At 41.5% G+C, this 16,145-nt stretch overlaps 1 protein-coding gene across 5 annotated transcripts in view; it reads right to left on the bottom strand.

The window, feature by feature from the left end:
- ripor2 (RHO family interacting cell polarization regulator 2) overlaps positions 1-16,145 on the bottom strand; it is a 72,222-nt gene that overhangs the window by 32,882 nt on the left and 23,195 nt on the right. Inside the window, exon 1 of one of the 5 annotated variants that reach the window (XM_038724507.1) lies at positions 12,623-12,848. The exons of the other annotated variants lie outside the window; for them this stretch is intronic. The gene's annotated coding sequence lies outside the window, so the exon portion shown is untranslated. Of the gene's footprint in view, positions 1-12,622; positions 12,849-16,145 lie in introns of those variants that run through there. 5 annotated transcript variants of the gene reach the window in all.

The following is a 16,145-nucleotide window of genomic DNA, read 5'->3' as shown; positions in this document are numbered from 1 at the left end:
ATTTTCCCTTTGCTGTATGGAGTTTTACCAATTTTACAAAGACTGTTGTGTGACACACTTTTTCCCAGTTTACTTTCCGTAGGAGTACAAGTAAATAAGCTAGCAAGGCTCCCGAAAATGAGCTGCTAACGCCTTTGGCTGCCTCCGTTGGTCACGTTGCCTTCCTGCTCCTTGGGAAGACACTGGACACACAGCAGCACCATCGCACAACTTCACCCTCTCTTTCAATAGCCACAGATTCAAACAGCCAATTGAACACATAGAACAACTGCTTTTGAAATCTCTACTCACATTTGGGGAGGTTTGTATTCAGGGTACCCAGATGTTTCATTGTTTTTTTCCAAACATTTCTCCCATCAAGGTCACCTCTCGTCTTCTCTTCAATGACGACATGACTCACTTTCTTCTTCCTTTATTTCTATTTGTTCCATTCTCCCCACTCACTGTACTTCCCACTCTCATCCTTACTTTGTCACTTTTTAATACAAATGTATTTTGATGTAAAACATGTGCAAGACCTGCAACTCAGTGTCAGGAATGTGTCTAATATTTCTATGTTCAGTGTACAAACACTGATGTGAATATTAGTGTAAAGAAAGACTTCAAAGACACAGCAAGAGATGCTCATTGCGTATATGTAACTCTCCTCTTTTATACAGGAGTTTCGGCCAAACTCAAAAACAGCTGCACGTGCACACACATGCACACACATGCACACACATGCACCTCTTAAATAATCCTCTAAGACTTTGTGTATGTGCCCATTCGTGAGTGTGTATTTATGTGTAAAAATCAGCATCAGCCTGTAGTGCATGTTAACAACAGGAGCCTAATTCTTAATGCCTGTATAAATTAGCTTCACCATGGCAACAGCAGACAAAATGGGATGAAATGTGTTACGTAAAACAACAGTTATGAGCCAAGTGCCAAGAAGTAGGACACACGCCCTCGTGTTACAGGGCCGAGCACCATTCCTTCATTTGGAAAAGGCGTTTTTTTATTTTCAGCTCTTTTACAGATGCCGCTTTAAATGTGTCCACAACTTCATCAAAAGCGTCCCTAAGCTGCTTTTCATTGTCCCGTCCCTTCTAATTTTATTTCATTGTGTTTAATGTGACAGGGAGTGCAGATAAAAATAGGAGGAAATTAAAGAATAAAGCAGCCAGGAGATAATGAGAGATTTGACAGGATATTTGTGTATTAAAAAATGCAGCAGTCTGTTTACAAGATATAAACAATCAGGCTCCTGTTGAAAAGAACAAGATCCAAGTGATTAGTGATGTGATATACTGTCTACATATGACTGGAAATGGACCGACATTTTCCAACACACCCTGCCGGTTGCAAGCGCGTGCCTGAAAGCTGCTCACTTATCCCTCTTGCTACATTCATGTCCATGTTTGTGTGAAGTGGTTCAGTGAGGAGGGTAACTGCTGGTGCAGCTTCGAACTGGGCTAAAAATGGCTGCAGGCTACCGTCCCTGAGCCAACACAAGCAATATTGTCTCTTTCTGCCTTTTTCTATTCACGTAATCCTGTCAAAAATTAAAAAGTGTGCGAGGAACCTGAACATCGGCTTGTTATTAAAGAAACTAAGTCTATTTGGCATGCTCATATTAACTACAAAACAAGTGTGTTTAAATTGAAAGTTCCTAGTTAAGACTTGCAGTTAGAAATCCTGAAACTCTTACAGACTTCCTACATAATTCCATGCATGCATAATGATAAGTTTAAGATTGCATAAGATTAATTTTGAAATGAAAGGCAGCATGTTTTAATCCCGCTTTCATTGCGTGTCTCATTAACCTGTTGACTATATTGGAATGTCTTAAATCCAAAATTCCCAGCAGGTAAAGTATGCGACACAGATAAATCTGCCTGCAGAACACACACAGGCGCATAATCACAGGCAAAGTTATGTTTATGAAGGTGACACCAGAGCGGTGCACATGCAAATGAATTCTACAGTACTATACAGAAGAAAAGATCATGATGTTGCTCCTGAACTGAATTCCGGATTTGGCCATTTATAGCAACTAAAACGACTTCAGGAAAAGAGAACCTCATTACCCTCAGTGCTGAAGGAAAGTGCAGGTTTATCCTGAGGAAGAAGTGCTTATTCATCTTCACTAAAAAGGCTTATCAAAAGGTGCTAAAAGGACACAAAAAGAAAAGGAAGGAAACTGCTTTAGGATTACAGTGCTGAGGAGAAACATGCCGATTTTACCCTGTAAGAAACAACTTTAATATAGGGATGGTTCACAGGACAGGCAGCTCAGTTCTCTGCGACAGCTCACTACAGGCAAAATGTATCAAAGTTTTACATCGTTGAAGATTGCTAAGATTGTTAATTTTTACTTTAGACATAGACAAACAGTATGCCATTATGTACTTCTATACCTAATACATTCCATGATATGCAGGAAATAAAGCTGCTATTATCTATATTTTTATATTATCGATGTACCCTGTTATGGCTGTAACCACCCCTCCTCTATCACCTGTTGGATGATAAATAACATTCTTTCGCTCTGACTAAAGACTTAAGAGGCACTAGCTTGTGGCTCCAGGAGTCCCATCACAAAGACAAAACACACAAATGAAACAATGGGCGGCACATAAATTTCAACACATTCTGTGTGATGCAAGTATGCAGCGATGACGCCTCAGGTACAAAGAGAATCAATTGCTTGGTCGATAGTTATCTACGTATGCGAACAATGCCTCTTTATAATAGTCATTTTTAATGGCGGGAAATTCCTGAAGGAACGCAAACTTTGGACAAAAACATCTAACTGACACAGGGCAAGGACAAAGTAACTGATCTGATCCATGTCACAAGTCAGCTTGTGTGACCACAAGCAAATAAAAATAAGGAAGACCAACTAACTGGAACAATTTACTAATGGGGCGGCTGAGCGGGTAGGTAGAGGTAGAGCGGGTTGCCCGTTATTCGGAAGGTTGGTGGTTCAAGCCTTCAGGCTGCATGTCAAAGTGTCCTTGGGCAAGATACTGAACCCCGAACTGAGCCCTGGCTATTCCACCAGTGTATGAATGTGTGTGAATTTTAGAAGATGTAAAGCCTTATCAAGAGAAAGTTTGGTCGAAAATAATTTGATATATTTGCTTTCTTACCTAAACTTAGATGAGAGAATACCACTGTCATGTCTGTACACTTAAGAAGCTATACCCCCAACAGCCAGTTAGCTAATGTTTAGCATAAAGACAGGAAACAAGGGGAAACAGCTCATCATACTCTCATCAAAGGGCAACAAAACCGGGCACCTCTAAAGCTTACTAATTGTTGTGTTATATCATCTTTGTTTAAGCCCAGCTACCAGAGCTTGCGCTAAAAGCTACACTAACCGTCTGAAAGAGGTGGCTTCATATTTACTGTATGGAAATAGGAGTGGTATCAATCTTCTCATCTAACTCTTGGCTGTGTATTTCCCTAAATAACAGTTTGAAAGAATTTTTTTGTTCATTTATGCCTTAACCCTTTGTATCAGGACTCTCTCCTTCCAAAAATAAATCAAGCTACCCCAAAACCTTGACCCACATAATCAGATTCTGAACTCACACATCCTCCCATGGCGAACAATTTATTAGAAAACAGCCATAGCTTTATCAGGTCAACATTAAACTGGTCTATAAACTCTATAAATATTATTCACCAGAATCAGCTGATGGTCTTTTCAGTCATCTGATGTGATTAAAGTTAAACAGTTTATCACCAGACCGATTGGGACCGACGTGACTGCTGTGTGGGAATCAAACAGTCTGTGCTGTGTGTGAAAGGAGGCCAGTGGCAGCTCCATCACATGACGCTCGAGACAAGTCAGAAATGTTGCCAACATGCTGCAGAAATACGCAAACAGGAAATCTGACATCTAATTTTCAGATATGAGTTTTAGATCAAGTGTTGACCTAATCCTGTTTCATTCATGTGTCAGCTTAAATAACAAGAACAAAGCTTGTTTCGCTCCACCTCAGTAACATTCACCCAGCGTTCGAAGGCATCTCCTGCTCTTTACATCTCAGCGTGTGTGTGTAGAAGCATGTTGCAGCTATAGTCACTCAATTCTAATTATAGGTCATCAGTGCCCTTGTTGGGCAAAAATTAAGGCCAGGATAGTAAGTGGTATTCAAATGTACAGATGACCAGATTAACTGAGGCGTGTCTGGACTGGAGTAACATTCAGGCAGCTGCTGCTGACATTTCAGCAGTGGAGATCAGTGTGTAATCACTTGTGATAACTTTAAGCCAAACCAGTAAATGCACAATCCAGATTAATGGACTCAAAAATTATTTTTATGGCATTTACTACATTATTAGACAGTATAGCAAGAATAGCTGCTGAGAGACAGTAGCTAACATTGGAGAACTAGAAACAGACAGCTAGATTTTGAAAGTATCCAACAGAAAAAATCCCAACCCCTTCCCTTCAGGCCTCCTTTCAAAGCCTCCCCCATGCATGCAGGTAGGTAAGTAGACAGACAGGTAGGTCTACTTATTACAGTCCTACGACAGCCACAGATACTGGATTTCTACATTTGTGTCAGAGGATGTGTGTATATATATTTATTGATTGCTGTCGAGATGTAAAGAGAATTTCCACGTAACATGCTTCTGAAGTAAATTGCCTATTCCAACTTCAAGCACATGATGTGTCTCTTGCTGACTTGGGTGACCACACACTGTCAACAAATGAAGTTGTTCCATGACAACATCATCACCGGCAACTCTGATGCTGTTGCACAGCTGCCATGTCACCAGGATCATCCACTCAGTATCAGTACTGCTTCACAAGGATTCTAAACAATGAAGGTAGCTTACCTCTGTAGCCTGCTCAACCTCTCTGCTACTAGCATAACACACAAATCTCTGAGTTGTCTGCGGGTTGAGTTGCAATAAAACAAGAGGATATCTCTGGTTGGTTTGGTGCATAGATTTCTGTTTCACTTTCCATTGTGAGTCCAAAAATGTTATAGAAGTGCGATGCTAAATTGGTACTCTTAACACACAAGTGCCTCCAGTACCCCGCGACATCACCCAACCTGTGACCACAACCATCAGAAGTGAGACAGACTGGAAACTTTCAACCAGAAAGGGCAGTGAAAGCCTGATTTCAGCCTCACGTTAAATTACTCTTAAGTTTGCAATTTCCCAGAAACCCTTATTGTCCCCCATGAATTGTTCTATTCAGCTGTTTGTTATATGTGCAGGCGAGCGACATCAGCACAATAACTGCAAGAAAATGTACATTTTACACCAACCAGAAAATGATCCTTGAAATGCATTCAACCAAACTAGCAGCTCTGTTTAACTATTAAATTAGTTCAGTATGGACTTCAAAGACTGAAAAATTTACTCTTTCCCCACCCCTACTCCTCTTTTCCTACCTCTTCCCTTCACAATGTGCAATGCCCCTGGTGGCTGTTCCGCCAGTGTATGAATGTGTGTGAATGTTAGTTTCTGTTTGAGCACTTAGGCTCAGTGTATGAATGTGTGACTGGTGAATGCAGATGTAGTGTAAAAGTGCTTTGAGTGGTCGAAAAGACTAGAAAGGCGCTATACAAATATGGAGCATTTACATATTACTCTGATACAGGTCTGGCTGACATATTAGTATCACCCTGCGTTTGGACCAGCATGAGAACCAGATTCCCACTTGCTCTGCTTCTTTATTTGCCCATTACATGTGACTCTGATTGAAAGTGACCACCTATGCTGCCACGCTGGAATGCAGTGAGCATACAAACAGGATTTTGCCGGTTATTTCAGCTCCATTTGTTTTCTTTAGCAGTAAAAGACAACATTCTTTTCACCGATAGCTGGTACTGTGATAAGCTCAGTGTGTTATGCAGCTATGTGTGAATTAGCCGGCCATGGGAAAACAGCCAGCTACTGTAACAATTCATAACTGCGCAGTATCAGCTGCGTGGGTGACAGGATAGCGAGGTTTCCTGGGCTTCAAGACACAGCTGTATAATGACAAAATCATGAGCTGAAATGTTTATTTTTGAGAGGTTTAAAAGGTTTAAAGGACAAAATTTATTAAAAACTGCACTAAGGACAATCTTTATATTCACAAAACTACAATTTATGCGACAGAAGTATATGGTTTCCTGTGAAAATAGCCAGACAAGTGTACATTAGCCTACATACATGGTTCACGTGCCATGTCTTTTGTTTCTAGTGCTTTCTGGGTATATTGCTGGTGAGGGAGAGAGTGCATTTACGGCAGCCAGCAATACATTAAACACTGTGGGTGTCATTTACAAACAGAAGTCACAGTGGATTTCTGTCCCAGTTATTCCTCCTGCAGCCTAGACTAAGCTATTACCATAATGTAACAACAGAATAACAATTTACCGAGCGGCTGGGCAAAAAAGACAAATACACGGCAGGAGAAAAGGGCTGATACAAGAAAGGAAAATGACAGAAAAAGACATTTCCACATGTTCCTCAAATGAGCTCTCACTGGCAGAGAAATACACTGGAGGGGACAATAGTTCCTCTTCTCCCTAAACTGTGGTTTTCACAGTTAAATATTTCAACTAAGAGTGGAGATTATCATGCTGTTTGCGGTAAAAACTCAGCAGGGAGTCGGGCACTTAGGAGATAGGAAGTACATTTTGATGCTCCGCTACCCTTGTGAAGAATTAGACTGGAAATTACACTATATGTCAAAGTTACACACAAAGGTTCAAGCGATTATTGTTACTATTACTATTTAGAATTTGGAAGTAGTTCAGTAGAAGAGGGAAAATTAAAAACAAAACAGATGGACACAAACAGTGACAGCAGAGACAAGCACAGACACAAGGATGATTCAGACACTGACGGAGGGAACAATCTGTGGATGATGCTACAGATAAGCAGCTATAAAGACACTTGTACTACTACTTGCAAACCCAGAGTCTCTACATACACCGCACACACACTATTTTTATGTCGTCGTTTTATCTGGATTATAAGATTGAGGGAGGACAAGAGGGACTGAGAGGACAACATGCAAAAAGGTCATGGACCTCGGAAAAACACAGTGATCCAAGCTTGCTGTAGCCTTGTGCTCCAACCTGAGCACACGGCCTTCTATTGAATGTTATTTATTTCCATGATATGTATATGATGGAAACTGCTAGTAAGCGTAAGCGCTTAATAGGGATGTACAGATGACTCATCATTTCAGATCATAATAAATCACACTGACAAACTCCTCAACTATAGTATAATTAGGGCTCAGATGATTTGTGCAGAACATAATCCTTTGTCTTTGGTAGCGAAACAAATAAACTATCTTATCCTACAGTATTTCCTGTATTTTTCTCAGTGCTAGCCACAATAATTGTAAAAGTCCAGGAGAAAATGGAGATGGAGCTACAAGGCCTAAATCGCTTTATGTTTAACGGCCCAACAAATTTTAATAGCTGCATTTTCATTTGGCTTGGCCTTTTCCTTTACAACACATGTAACAGAAAGACATAAAAAGTCTGATCTGACATTTATTGACCCCTGGACCCCATCCTACAGTACCACATCTATGGCCGCAACTAATGATTATTTTCATTATCAACTAGAAAGCTGATAATCTTTTTAAGTGCCTAAATATTTTTATTTGAGGAAGGGCCAGACATGGAAACCTCTAAATTGCATTAGAGAAGCTGCAACCTACAAAATGTTTAGCATTATATAACTAAAAGGGGTAGTCCATGCATTTAGCTTTGATCATTCATAAAGTCGGGGGACAAGTGTCCAAACTGAAGCAGCACAGCTAAGATATGCTGACCTTTAATTGCTAGCGTGAGTCAAGATCCAAAAACTCTGGATCCTAAAGTTCCCATAATGCAACTTAATTTGCCATTGAAACCTTGCTGCCTGGTAAATGCCCAACTTTAAAACAATGAATCGATTATTAAGACTTAGCAAGACTGATTTTCTGTTGATTGGTCAATCAATTCACCAATCATATCCACTGCATTTCCAGCTCAAACAGTGACATTTTTGGGTTTTGTTGGTATCCAAAAACATAATTGTCACCCAGGGCAGCTGCGACCTTTAAGGACATATTTAGTTGCAGGAGGAAAAGGACAGTAAAAAGTCATCCTGGAAATGACAAGCCACAGGACGAAGGAGCAACATCATCCATGCCTACCCTTTCCCTCCTCTTCAAGTTATCTGTCATCATACAGCTGTGTCACAGCCACCCCAAGGCAGCTCGGTAATAGGAACAGCCACTTTCCAGTGCCTCCAAAAAATTTGACTTTTGTGACAGAAGATAACAAATCACAAAGGTGTAAATAATCTCCACTCAAAAAGATGCAAAGACGTCTGGGACTAAATGTGACCACAGCACTGAAATGCAGCGCTCTGTATTCTGTGTAAGATGAAAATGAAAAACAAAATCTGCAAGGAGCAACTGAGATAACAACCAAAGAAGCAGAGATAGAAGAGACGGGAGGCTGAAAAGGAAAGTGCAGCACTGATTGTTGCTGAGAGCTCCTTCACAATTTTGACAACACATGTCCAACTTATTACAGGTAACTATGAAGTAAACTGTCAGGCACTGGATGTGTCACACACCAGAATTGTATCTGCATGTTGTTACCATGCTGGCAAACAAACAAACATAAGCCGTCATGACACAGAGACATGTAGTGTCTCCTCCAGCTGCTGAAAGCTGCACCAAATACCAAAACAGACAGATTATCAGCTTAGAACCTTAAAACGCTTACTGCAATCATAACGCTGCTACAGCTCCCAGCTGCTCCGACCAGAGGTGTGTGTGTGTGTGTGTGAGCCAGTATGTCGAATATCATGTATCACACATAATGTCCAGTGTAGAGCATGTGCTGTGTGGTACGTGTGTCCCCTCATAGCATAGTCACACAGTTGGAAGGAAGGCTTAATGGGGAACACCTCCACACACACACACACACACACACACACACACACACACACACACACACACACACACACACAGCAAGAATGCCATGCTGATCTGCTCAGAGACAACTGGGGAGGGGTGAGGACGGGTTCAAACCCTCTTCCATAAATTCTCTGTCTGTATCCAGGAAGAGAGTTGAGGAAGGCGTGAGGGTGGTGGTGGACAGATGGGAAGGGACTGGAGGAAGAAATTGAAGAGCATGGAAGGAGGGAGGGAGAGAAAGTGATGGAACAAATAAAATAATTAAAAACTCCACCCCCACCACACACACATTAGTCCATTAGCAACACATAATTGTTCCGGTTATCATTTTTCATACATCACCACCTCTTACTCATGTGGTCAGTAGAGAAAGAAGAAAAAAACAACGACACACAAACGGGTGTGAACACTTAAACTCCCACTTTGCACAGGCATGCATTTGTATTATGTACATGCTGTCTGGATATGCTGACTTTCAAGTGATACACTGTACACGTAACTGCAAGTGACCTGTCTGTATACTGGTTTCACTCTTATCTCTTCAGGGCCTGAGACACAGGAAAGACAAAGAAAAAAAGCATAAGAGGGCCTGTGAGGACAGCTGAGCAGATGCAAAAATTACTTTTCTAGTTTTTCATTTCCTCTCTCAAATTGTGGCTTCATCTCACACCTAAAACAAGCGTCTACAGCCACGCTAGTGGCTATGGGAGGCTGCAGTGGTGGCACAGTGGTGCTTTGAGCTTAATGTTAAGGTCGGCATGGCACATGCTAACAAGCTGATGTTTAGCAGGTATAATGTTTACAGTGTTGAGTATAACATCAGTGTTAGCATGCTAACATTTGCTAAGTGGCACTAAACACAAAGTACAGCAGAGTTTGATAGGAATGTCGTTAGTTTTGCTAGTTTTGGCGCTAGCTCAACAGTCAAGTGGTGGTCACCAGAGTAAGTCATTAACTAAGTAAGTAATAATATTTTGGTCTCTACCAACTCCTGAGAGAAATATCTGACTATTTAGCTGCTGAACTGTGTCTGTCTACTGTTTGATACTGATAGAGTAACAAGGACAGTTGGTTTTGGAGCCGAAAACTGTTGCCTGCTGACATAGAAAATTACCCTATGCGAGCAGTGAGAGTGAACTAAAAAGCTAAACAATTCAGATTCAGGTGATAATTCTCTGTAGGTCATCACCGCGAGCAACCCCTTTCACACCGTTACATTGTCATTTGATAAATATTTGATTGTAAAAATATTGATTATAGACACTGTGAAGTTCCCATCCTCCTCATTCATTCCAGCTGGTCGTCTCCACTGTCCCAGTCAACCCTTCACTCCCCGCTTCTGCCCTTCCCTCCACATACCACTTAACTCCAGTGTAACAATCACAACCCACCTTCTTGAGACCAGAAATTCCCAACACCCATAAAATACCTCTCACCCCCTCTCTTAGGAAGGGGTGATTGTAGGTTTGCTATTTACATACCCTTCATTATCTGCTTCTATTGAATTAGCTGAGAGACACGGCCAATGAGGTTACTCTGGAGCTGGAACAATAAGTTGATTAATACATTTAGATAATCGATTAAGGGTTTAAATCACAAGTTCAGTATTGGTTGTCAGCTGCTATATGATATTCTGGCTTCAGTTGGCAGATTGCGTGCTGCTTTATGTAAAACTCTACAAACCTGAGCTGAAATGATTAGTCGACTAATCGGGTGGTTGATCAATGCCAAACTTTCTTGGGTTGCAGCATCTAAAATGCAAAGACTCATTGCTTTTCTTTGTCTTATATTATAGTAAAAATTTCTTTGTCTTATATTATAGTAAAATAATATCTTAGAGGTTTGGACTTCTAGATGGACAAAACAAGACATCTGAAGATGTCAGCTTGGACATGTAAAAGGCATTTTTGTATTTCTCTCACATTTCATGGAGACAATTTTTGCCAGATTTAATAATGTAAGTAATGTTTAGTTGCAGGTGATGCTGATATTCCTTAAAACCAACATAAAGTTCACGTCAACATCACAGTGTTGTGTTGTTGTAGACTGGAAGGGAAAAACCCAACAAAAACGACAGAGCGTCTGAATTTCCTCCAAACCACACAGTCATAATTCCTTTAATGAGGCTCCAGAGAGAGAGAGAGAGAGAGAGAGAGAGAGAGAGAGAGAGAGTGTCTCAGACTCAGGGAGCAGATGCAGAGCATGAAAAGCCGGCAGGGGTAAAGTAGAGAGAAGGTGAGGGAGAGCGCTTGTGTGTGAGAGTCTGGGAACAGACGCTGGTCTTGCATCCCTGCAGCCCGTCTCGGCTTGGCACAAACACGCTAACCCCTCATCTCCAGCCCCCTTCAAACAGCTAAACCATGGCCCAAACAGGCTGGCAGGGAAGCAAAGCACTTCCACTTAACCATATCAAAGTCAGCCTGGCGCTGCACTGAAAGAGCATTTAGCCCTGAAAAGAAAATGCCTTTTTCCCCAAAAAAAGCATGAGCAGCCAGGGGGAAAGCCTTACTGCAAGCTGCATGGTTATTTGGGCAAAAGATTTTCCTGTTGTTTTGTTTTTATTCCCAAGTGTATTGAAACTGGCTGCCAATTGAGGACGTGGGATAGCTTGACAAATTCTTGCTTTTGATCAACTTGGAGGACATGCAGCTGAGAAGATAATGTCAGCTCAATTGGCAGGCTTCTAAAAAAGGAGGGGATTTTAAAATATCAAGGACTTGACACTTTTCTCTAAGGAGGTTGGCATTTATTAAAGCCAAGAAAGCAGGGGGAAAGAGTGATTTGCAGACCATCTGGCAGGTAGAGAGCTAACAACTGGAGCTATCTCCTGACAGAACAGTCAAGGCTGCTCACTTCACATACAGGCAGTTTCTCTTCAGCACCGCTGCCATTTTTATCTGATCTGGTTCAGCTGGAAGATCCACTGTGGGTGGTATCAGTGTAGAAGACATGGCAAAAGACTGATGCCCTTTGACCTCCATTCTCAACAAACAGCAGCATTATTAAAATCACTAACCTGATTCTCTCACATTTCACATGCCCATCATGAGAGTGTGTGTGTGCCTGTGTGTGTGTGTGTGTGTGTGTGTCCTTTTGCATGTTGTTTCCTCTGGAAAGCACTTATCCACGTGCAAGGACAAGCACATAAACACAGTGACAGAAACTTCACAATAACACTCCCCCTCAACTTAAACTTATATCACGTGTCTCCAGGAAACACAAAATGACTTCAAGGCCAGACATTACTCACAACATCTGTCAAATCTGTCAATTTTTGTGTGGCTATTTTGGAGATGTCCTTCTTTAGTTACCCTATATACGACAAACATGGAGCATTAAAATTATTTGCCTATTTAACCTATATTTTCAGAAAACATCCCCAAAACAAGACCATATTTCATAACTAACACATTATCATTACTGAATAATCCTGTTTATTACCGAGAGATTTAGCTCAAGAACACTCGACTTAAAATAAAAATATCGCTGGTTTATCCTTCAATGAGTCTCGTCCTTGGTGAGATGAGTTCATGCATCGCTGTGATCCACTAACCTACTGCCCCGGAGAACAAGATCCCCCCCCACCCCCCACAGTCGGGAGAAAGGAGTTTCCTTCTGAATGAGCGCACCTCACAAGACCAGGCTACTGAACGTTTTAATGAAGTTGCACTGGACGACGCTTCCACTTACCTCTACAAAACTTCACAAGAGTGGCTCCTCAGTGGCGTCTCTGCCCTTCTACCTGCGCCTCTCCATCCATGCATTAAAAAAAAAGTGCGTTTTCGCTTTTTAACGCACGCTTTTTGCTGCTATTCGCGATGTGAATTAAAATAAAGTATCTATGTCCCGACCAGCCTTCCGGATGAGCGATAAATTATCGACGTTTGTTCCCTGGTGAGATTCGATGTTGCGGCCGCTCAGAGCACCATGCTGGCAAACAAACAAACATAAAGCCGTCATGACACAGAGACATGTAGTGTCTCCTCCAGCTGCTGAAAGCTGCACCAAATACCAAAACAGACAGATTATCAGCTTAGAACCTTAAAACGCTTACTGCAATCATAACGCTGCTACAGCTCCCAGCTGCTCCGACCAGAGGTGTGTGTGTGTGTGTGAGCCAGTATGTCGAATATCATGTATCACACATAATGTCCAGTGTAGAGCATGTGCTGTGTGGTACGTGTGTCCCCTCATAGCATAGTCACACAGTTGGAAGGAAGGCTTAATGGGGAACACCTCCACCACACACACACACACACACACACACACACACACACACACACACACACACACAGCAAGAATGCCATGCTGATCTGCTCAGAGACAACTGGGGAGGGGTGAGGACGGGTTCAAACCCTCTTCCATAAATTCTCTGTCTGTATCCAGGAAGAGAGTTGAGGAAGGCGTGAGGGTGGTGGTGGACAGATGGGAAGGGACTGGAGGAAGAAATTGAAGAGCATGGAAGGAGGGAGGGAGAGAAAGTGATGGAACAAATAAATAATTAAAAACTCCACCCCCACCACACACACATTAGTCCATTAGCAACACATAATTGTTCCGGTTATCATTTTTCATACATCACCACCTCTTACTCATGTGGTCAGTAGAGAAAGAAGAAAAAAAACAACGACACACAAACGGGTGTGAACACTTAAACTCCCACTTTGCACAGGCATGCATTTGTATTATGTACATGCTGTCTGGATATGCTGACTTTCAAGTGATACACTGTACACGTAACTGCAAGTGACCTGTCTGTATACTGGTTTCACTCTTATCTCTTCAGGGCCTGAGACACAGGAAAGACAAAGAAAAAAAGCATAAGAGGGCCTGTGAGGACAGCTGAGCAGATGCAAAAATTACTTTTCTAGTTTTTCATTTCCTCTCTCAAATTGTGGCTTCATCTCACACCTAAAAACAAGCGTCTACAGCCACGCTAGTGGCTATGGGAGGCTGCAGTGGTGGCACAGTGGTGCTTTGAGCTTAATGTTAAGGTCGGCATGGCAACATGCTAACAAGCTGATGTTTAGCAGGTATAATGTTTACAGTGTTGAGTATAACATCAGTGTTAGCATGCTAACATTTGCTAAGTGGCACTAAACACAAAGTACAGCAGAGTTTGATAGGAATGTCGTTAGTTTTGCTAGTTTTGGCGCTAGCTCAACAGTCAAGTGGTGGTCACCAGAGTAAGTCATTAACTAAGTAAGTAATAATATTTTTGGTCTCTACCAACTCCTGAGAGAAATATCTGACTATTTAGCTGCTGAACTGTGTCTGTCTACTGTTTGATACTGATAGAGTAACAAGGACAGTTGGTTTTGGAGCCGAAAAACTGTTGCCTGCTGACATAGAAAATTACCCTATGCGAGCAGTGAGAGTGAACTAAAAAGCTAAACAATTCAGATTCAGGTGATAATTCTCTGTAGGTCATCACCGCGAGCAACCCCTTTCACACCGTTACATTGTCATTTGATAAATATTTGATTGTAAAAATATTGATTATAGACACTGTGAAGTTCCCATCCTCCTCATTCATTCCAGCTGGTCGTCTCCACTGTCCCAGTCAACCCTTCACTCCCCCGCTTCTGCCCTTCCCTCCACATACCACTTAACTCCAGTGTAACAATCACAACCCACCTTCTTGAGACCAGAAATTCCCAACACCCATAAAATACCTCTCACCCCTCTCTTAGGAAGGGGTGATTGTAGGACATGTTGGGACAGGTGAGCAAAGCCAGACCATCATCTTGAGACCAGATAACCTCTGACTCTGAAAAGACGGGACGGCCTCTTTATCAGAATCTGGTGTCACTAAACCACAATCTAAACGGAGATTTGTCACTGTTAACTCTGCATGTTATAAGTTACTTTGCCCAAACAGACTTGCTACAAGCACAAGAGGTATGAAAAGTTGAGAAATAACCCCATTTCAAAAAATAATACCAATTTGTATGCACTGTGACAGACATATCAAAACAACTGTCTTCTACATCTGTGAACAGAATGACCCAGTTTCCCCACAGGGAACATTAAAGTTTCATCAAAGAAAAAGAACAAAATCAACCTCTTGCCAGTTATGGGTTTTATCAAAGTAGCTTCCCAGACACAGACTGAGGGTCGAGCTAAATTTGGAAGTCTGGATCATGGAAACGCAGCAGGAGATTTAATTTTATTATTTAAATAGTCTTAATCATTGAAATCTCACACTGCATCCAGTGTGGCATAAACCTCCAAGTGAAATAATTTCTTGCGCTCCCGTCCCAATGGAGCACTTCAACTTTTCTGCAGCCTACACGCCTTATGAAATAACTATCAGCTGTGAAAACTTTAAGGAGGCACTCCTCCTGTAAGAATGCCACGTTTTCACCCCCAACTACCACACATATGCTTACAAATGGAAAGACATATGTATGTGCATGCAACACACCCACCCACACACACACACACACCCACAGAGAGGCAACATTCCCAAGAAGTCCAAGTGGGCATTGTTGAGGAAAGGAAAAGGTCAAGTGCTCAGTGTGTGAGACGCTGATACACTTTAAAGCACTAAAGTCCTTATCATGGCTGCTCCCACAATGCACTTCCAGGTCATATTTTTCCTCCTTTCCTTTGGTTTGCTATTTACATACCCTTCATTATCTGCTTCTATTGAATTAGCTGAGAGACACGGCCAATGAGGTTACTCTGGAGCTGGAACAATAAGTTGATTAATACATTTAGATAATCGATTAAGGGTTTAAATCACAAGTTCAGTATTGGTTGTCAGCTGCTATATGATATTCTGGCTTCAGTTGGCAGATTGCGTGCTGCTTTATGTAAAACTCTACAAACCTGAGCTGAAATGATTAGTCGACTAATCGGGTGGTTGATCAATGCCAAACTTTCTTGGGTTGCAGCATCTAAAATGCAAAGACTCATTGCTTTTCTTTGTCTTATATTATAGTAAAAATTTCTTTGTCTTATATTATAGTAAAAATAATATCTTAGAGGTTTGGACTTCTAGATGGACAAAACAAGACATCTGAAGATGTCAGCTTGGACATGTAAAAGGCATTTTTGTATTTCTCTCACATTTCATGGAGACAATTTTTGCCAGATTTATTAATAATGTAAGTAATGTTTAGTTGCAGGTGATGCTGATATTCCTTAAAACCAACATAAAGTTCACGTCAACATCACAGTGTTGTGTTGTTGTAGACTGGAAGGGAAA

Source organism: Micropterus salmoides, unplaced genomic scaffold (assembly GCF_014851395.1).
Source record: "Micropterus salmoides isolate LMB-PRFRI ecotype aquatic unplaced genomic scaffold, ASM1485139v1 Ms_hic_scaffold_17, whole genome shotgun sequence".
Lineage (NCBI taxonomy): Eukaryota > Metazoa > Chordata > Actinopteri > Centrarchiformes > Centrarchidae > Micropterus > Micropterus salmoides.
Note: the sequence above shows the minus strand (reverse complement) of the source record. Positions and strands in the feature narration are given on the sequence as shown.